The sequence below is a fragment of the Brienomyrus brachyistius genome, chromosome 24 (genome assembly GCF_023856365.1).
Source record: "Brienomyrus brachyistius isolate T26 chromosome 24, BBRACH_0.4, whole genome shotgun sequence".
Taxonomy (NCBI): Eukaryota; Metazoa; Chordata; class Actinopteri; order Osteoglossiformes; family Mormyridae; genus Brienomyrus; species Brienomyrus brachyistius.
Window position 1 is genome coordinate 3,333,354 of NC_064556.1, and position 6,000 is coordinate 3,339,353.

General features: G+C 43.4%; 1 protein-coding gene across 1 annotated transcript in view; it reads right to left on the reverse strand.

Moving 5' to 3' along the window:
• The window catches only part of LOC125719984 (bifunctional heparan sulfate N-deacetylase/N-sulfotransferase 1-like), a 48,200-nt gene extending 42,414 nt beyond the window's left edge, over nucleotides 1–5,786 (reverse strand). The window contains exon 1 of the mRNA XM_048994907.1: nucleotides 5,378–5,786. The gene's annotated coding sequence lies outside the window, so the exon portion shown is untranslated. The remainder of the gene's footprint in view (nucleotides 1–5,377) is intronic.
• Between the last annotated feature and the right edge of the window lie 214 nt (nucleotides 5,787–6,000).

The following is a 6,000-nucleotide window of genomic DNA, read 5'->3' on the forward strand; positions in this document are numbered from 1 at the left end:
CCCGGATCCTCTCAGAATGAATGGAAAAAATGACCAAACGACTGAGATATCGGGGACACAGACTGCTTCTAGCAAGCTGGTGGCACCATCTTGCCAGGCACATCTCCAGAGACGACAGGCTAAAGGTGCTGTGGCATGGCGCTGCCATGTTGCCGGTGACCGAATCGTACATGTGCATGAGGCCATCCTGGTGAGAGATCACAGCCCTGCCCACTGGCAGTGCCCCAGCAGAGAAGGACAGGCGTACACCTTCCGTTTGGGCCGTCCATCTTTAACACCGTGCTTCTCTAAGATGTTACGGCAACAGTGGGGAGATGAAAACATGGTTTTCAAACTTTCTTGCACATCACATAGAAAAATAAAAGAAACCTTCGATAAATCTAGGTACACCTACGGCAATGTAGCCTTTGCTAAAGCAGTGACACATAGCGACGGACATGACACATGTAAACTGCACATGACGGCATCATTTGACTTTTCAGCAGTCAAATTTGGATGACATTGCTATTTCAGTATTTACTTTCTATTACAGGTTTTTCAAGCCAGTTCTTGATCTAGTAGATCTTGGTTTCTGACACTTAGCCTGTGGTAAGGAATGCCATTAAGATGTACATGAATCCGAAAGGAAGTCATCGAAAGTTCGCCGGAGTGGGTGTGGACTCCTCTGTTGTTGTCTGAGTACTTAGACTTTGAGCGATGTCAATAAAGTTGAATCTAATCTAATAGTTGCCAGTCTTCTCTGCTTCAACTCATACCATAGTCAACGGCAAGCCTTCGGAACATCCAGCATCCTTCCGTCGACCCGATGCCTCACGGCAAACCCCGTCGGCAAATTTTTTCACGCCCTCTGGCTCCACGACAGGTTCACTTCACGGGCAAGAACAGAAAGTCAGAGCCTAGTTCTGGATGCTGAGCCGCGGGAGAGAGTGGGCCTGGCCGTCCGCTCAGGTTTGTCACAGTCAGCCTTTGCTGACAGGAACACGGGACACGGAACACGGGACAAGTCTGCAATCAAAGGCAGGAGGAGCTCTTTTGTTCAGAGGATGCAGAACTGGTCAGAAAAAAGGGTTGACATTCTTTGTCAAATACCATGTTACTAAGCAACAGAATTATACTATACTACTCCATTTGAGAAAATGATAAATCTAATCCTTCTTGCCAACAATCGCAGAACGGAGCCTATTATTGCACCAGGAAAGTTGAAAACTACAGCAGGATTCATTCTGTTTTTAATATCGTTCACAATGTAACAAGGCTTATGGAGAAAACGTCAGAATACGTGAATCTGAGGTGCCATTCGAACTGCGGAACGGGACGCTATGCCGAATTTCATTTCAGAGATACATCCAGGGGTGAATTAACGCATAAGATATCCTAAAGCTATAGCTTAGGACCCCCCAACGAAGATCAGGGCCCCGCCTGGCCTCAGGAAAATGGGAATGGTTAGATAAATCAGGAACAGCAGAGTGTCCACAGATAAGTTAATCCGCCCCTGGATACATCCATGAGGCTGGGAAGGGCAGGTGGCTGTCAGACCGACATGAAGGGTGGGAGGGCCGGCGACCCGAATGCTGTCTGGATTCAGCCCCTTCCTGAGAACGAGGTTAGACCCGACGCGGCGGACAGGCCCCGATCCACGTAAAACACGAGACCTCACGGACGTGGGAGACCTCCACGCCAATCTCCCGCCGTGAATTAGGCAGCATGAGGCGAGTCCTTACTCGCAGTAAACGGCCGGACATCTGAGCTCTGCCGGTAACGGCCTGCCACGCACTTCGCAGACGCACTGTAATATTACATAAGCAGGCCGTTATGCAATCAGATCCGGCTAAGCGGGGGAACCCTTCTGTAAAGCTGAACAGCCCCCATCATCGTCCGAAGCGCCCCCCCCCCTGAGGTATTTCAAAAACAGAAGGGAGGACATTCAGGTGGGAAAAAAAATTGCATTATCAGCTAGACAGACGAAAAAAGAAAACTACACAGTACCGGTCGTAAGAAGAACTCCTATTGACCCCCTGAAGCCAGTAATATTAGCAGGGCTCTTGGTCTATCGAGCACATTGGCAAACCATTAACAGACTAAGCACAGATAATGCACTGGCCAACAGTGACGAGAGCATGCAAAATATGCAAAATACTAGATAATGTACCATAATTATCTGTTTTATTCCTTATATTTTTGTGCAGTCTGATTTTTTTTGATCCTCTTTATAAACTTTTCGGTGCTAGAGTCTCTTATCTTTTTCACCACTGAAAACAAACACAGCAGGGAGATTCTAAATTTGTGTAAAATAAACACTAAAATACAAAAGTGTATTACATTTAGGGTATTTAAAGGAGTATGACTGCATATGACCTGCAGCAGGGCAAAATACTGTTGCTCAAGAGCAGTTGCTCATCACTGATATAACACAAAATGGCAAATAATAATTCCCAAAACATATTATTTTTTTGCGCCAAAAATGCTGCCTCACTTTGAAAACCACCAGACGCTCACAACTGACAACTGACACATCACAATTCAACTTTCACTGACATTATTAAAAATAAATTAAAAAAAAAAACTTTATAATTGTGAATAAAATATCACTATTTGAATTTTCATGCGCTGGAAATGAACAGCAAGTAACAACAATTTGATTTTGATCTGTTGAGATTCCATGTCACGTAATGAAAATTCTATAATAGATCTGCAACAATAATGGGGGTGTCCCGATATAAGGTGTTTTGTTCAGGCTAGTCAACTTCATAGACTCCCATCTCTCTCATTTAGCCACAATCTGCTGAAATGGCGTGCCTGTCACAACGAGATTTGCTCTATGAAATGTGTTCCTCTGGTCAAGAAGACAGATTTAACAACAAAGACAATCATCTATCTGTAAATCTTTCACCGGGATGTAATCTACTATACATTATGAAAAACACATGCTTAAATAAAGCAATTCTGAGTTTACCGTCGCTGCACTGTGGTAAGTATTGTCTATGCAAGTTCAATCAACACTGTCAGTTGCGGTAATCAAGGCTGGTTGCCAACAACTGAAAGCCCGTTCCTTTGCTAACTTTCACAGTTTGGCTGTACATCTTTGGGTTAAACTAACGCTCCTTTCCCTCGAAATGTATTGTGGCTTTGTGAATGGCCAAGGGCGATTGCATAACACCTCAATAAAATATGCCCCAATGAAAATTGTTTCTCTGTTACATGTTTTTTTATTTGTATCAATATTACAGATTATGAATGAAAGCTAAATCCTGACGAATCTGCATCAGAATTAACTTGTGGCCATTTTTCAAAGCCAGGAATGATTGATTTACCACTGTTTAACTGAACAATTAATTGAACACACTTTATTATGATTTATTATTCATCGAGGTAACAATTTATATAAGCCGACATTTTTGAAAGCTCTTTAACTAACTCCTATTCCATTACATGCATTTCTAAAACTTAAGTGTTTAATTTAGCCGGTAAATTAAATTGGCAATTTTAAGTGATGGCTTCAGTTTGATCTAATCTGAGTATGATAATGATTTCAGATGCTTCAAAGCAAATTAATTAAGATGCCAGCTGGAATAGATCCTGCAGATCCCAAGGCCCCTTGAGTCCGGAATGATCAAACGCTGAACTTCCGCTGCGAAGAAACGGAGTGGCTATTTTATCGTGTTTTGGCTGAAATACCACACAGGTTGTCATCTCCCTGTTATAGACACAGTAGCTGTTGCCCTATGGCGTCTCTCTGGCCTCTTTCAGAAGAGTCTAACCCTATAAAATGACCTGCTTCGCGTCAGGGAAAATAAAACGATGACTCTGCTTTCCAATGTAGCAAAAAAACACAGTGTTCCAATTAATATTTGAATGTGTATTTTGCAAACTTAACACGCATATTCATAACATGTTATCTCTTAAAAAAGTTACTGCCTTCACATTGTACACGCAATGACAACAGACTAGTTTGTATGAAGACTCCATGGCGCTTCGCCAAAAAAACATGCAAGATTGAATGTGAGAGAATAATGCATCTTGACAAGTCTCTTTCAGTGTCTTGTAAAAGCCTGTAATGTTACTGAGACATCGCTCCGGGCTGTGGGTGTGGATCCAGTTCCCCCCCCTCCCCAGTCTGATTGGTTTTACGTGCGCATGTAAAGACACTCAACAGCGAAACACAGAGGTGGAACTGACGAGACTGATGGATGGATGGATGGATGGATGGATGTATGGATGGAATCAGATGCACTATTTGTGTTCTCGACCGCGATGAAAACCTTCAGACAAAGCCTGGGGATGCTCGCGTTTGCAAAACGCCTCCTAAGTATGATTTTCATTAGGCATGAAGTTAGCTTATGAAGTAATCTGGAAGTGGCATTTAGCAGCGATTATGATTGTTGACCCTACAGAATGATTGTTGCTGGTCGAAATACCGAAAGTGTGATTCAAAAGCAATACTCATCAATACCAGCGTACATATCTCATTAAATAACCATTCATTCAATTGTTTAGGAGCGATAATTATGTAACTTAAGGTGACGTTTTATTGTTAGGCTGGATTTATCGCCATATATGTTTTGTTGCGTATTTCACTTTAAAAAAAACAATAATTCACTAAATATATCCACAGTCAAAAATCGGTAAACAGCTCAACCAAACCTGGCTGATTAAAGATTAAAGCCAAAGGCGGCTCTCACGTTGCTCTGGACCTGTATTTTCTGGTGCCTTTGCATGACTGCACACCCTGTCCGTAACCCAAAATTCACATTAAAATGAAAAACTTTTCAACACGTGCGTGCGTCTAATTTTCACGCAAACAGTAAATACTGAACATCGCAGACAAAAAGGCAGGAATCGCACTGACTATATACCTTCCCTGATTTATTACCTAACTAGCAAGAGTTGCGCCCGGTACGTCTGTGCGTTTCCCTGCTTATTCCTATCGCATAACTCGCAACTTTAATTCCTTTCAGCTGTTTCAAAATAGACAGCGAAGCAATTATACCTCGGGGGGGAAACATGGTTTTTTATTTAACTAGCCGATTGTTACATGTGTGTCATTTTAATTGTCACACACTGCTGTCCGCCTGTGTACTTCCAGGGAAATCTTACTGACGAGACTCCATATTAAGATCCGCACGGGCGAGTTGGGAGAAAAGGCGGATTATCGCGTACGACCGAACCCGAGAGCCTTATGGGATCCGCCGGGCTTCGCATTTGGACTAGAGGCCGATTGGTGGCTCCTCCGGCTCCGACTGCAGGACTGAGAGAGTCGGCGTAGCGCAGCCCGCCGTGTCACAGCGCATACCCGGCGAGCCAGCTGCATTCCAGCCTGGCGGCTCTTCCAAAGCCACATACCGCAGCATGCGTCCATAAAGGCAGCCGGTCTACTCACCCACTTTTCCTAACAGATCTTGACGCAGTAGAGCTGAAAGGTTTATCTGAACTTAAGCTTGGGGTGGGGGGGGGGTCTTAAATAGTAGCGTCCCGCTGGTCTGACACAGATAGATCGCCTTGGAGAAACGTGAGAAGCTTCGCCTGCTCTTGCTGCTAAGATCATCGACGGAAAAACAAGACCCGTGAGTCGTCCCTTCGGTCTGCGTAGTCCCGATGCGCACCGATAATGAAATAGGGTGTGAGCTGACCCCGCCGTTCCAGAAGTGTTTGCATAAAAAGAAATGCATTCCAGCGAGTGAAATGTTAGTAACAGAATCCAACACCCACGTTTGTATTACAATACAAAGCATACATTTGAAAGTTTTGTAACACCAGAAGGAATCTGACCGATTTTATATGCCCTTACACATCTGATATATTACACGGTATTCCGAAAAGACACACCACCCACAGAGAGACTATATATTTAAAAATACAGTTCACAATTAACGTCAGATTATCTGCAACGTACAAATATAATGAATGAATTGAATATATACCAGAGATATATGACCCAGTTAGAAATTGTAGAACAATTTTCCACCCACTGGCGTTTTCCGTCCCGTTGTTTTTCCAAGCAGC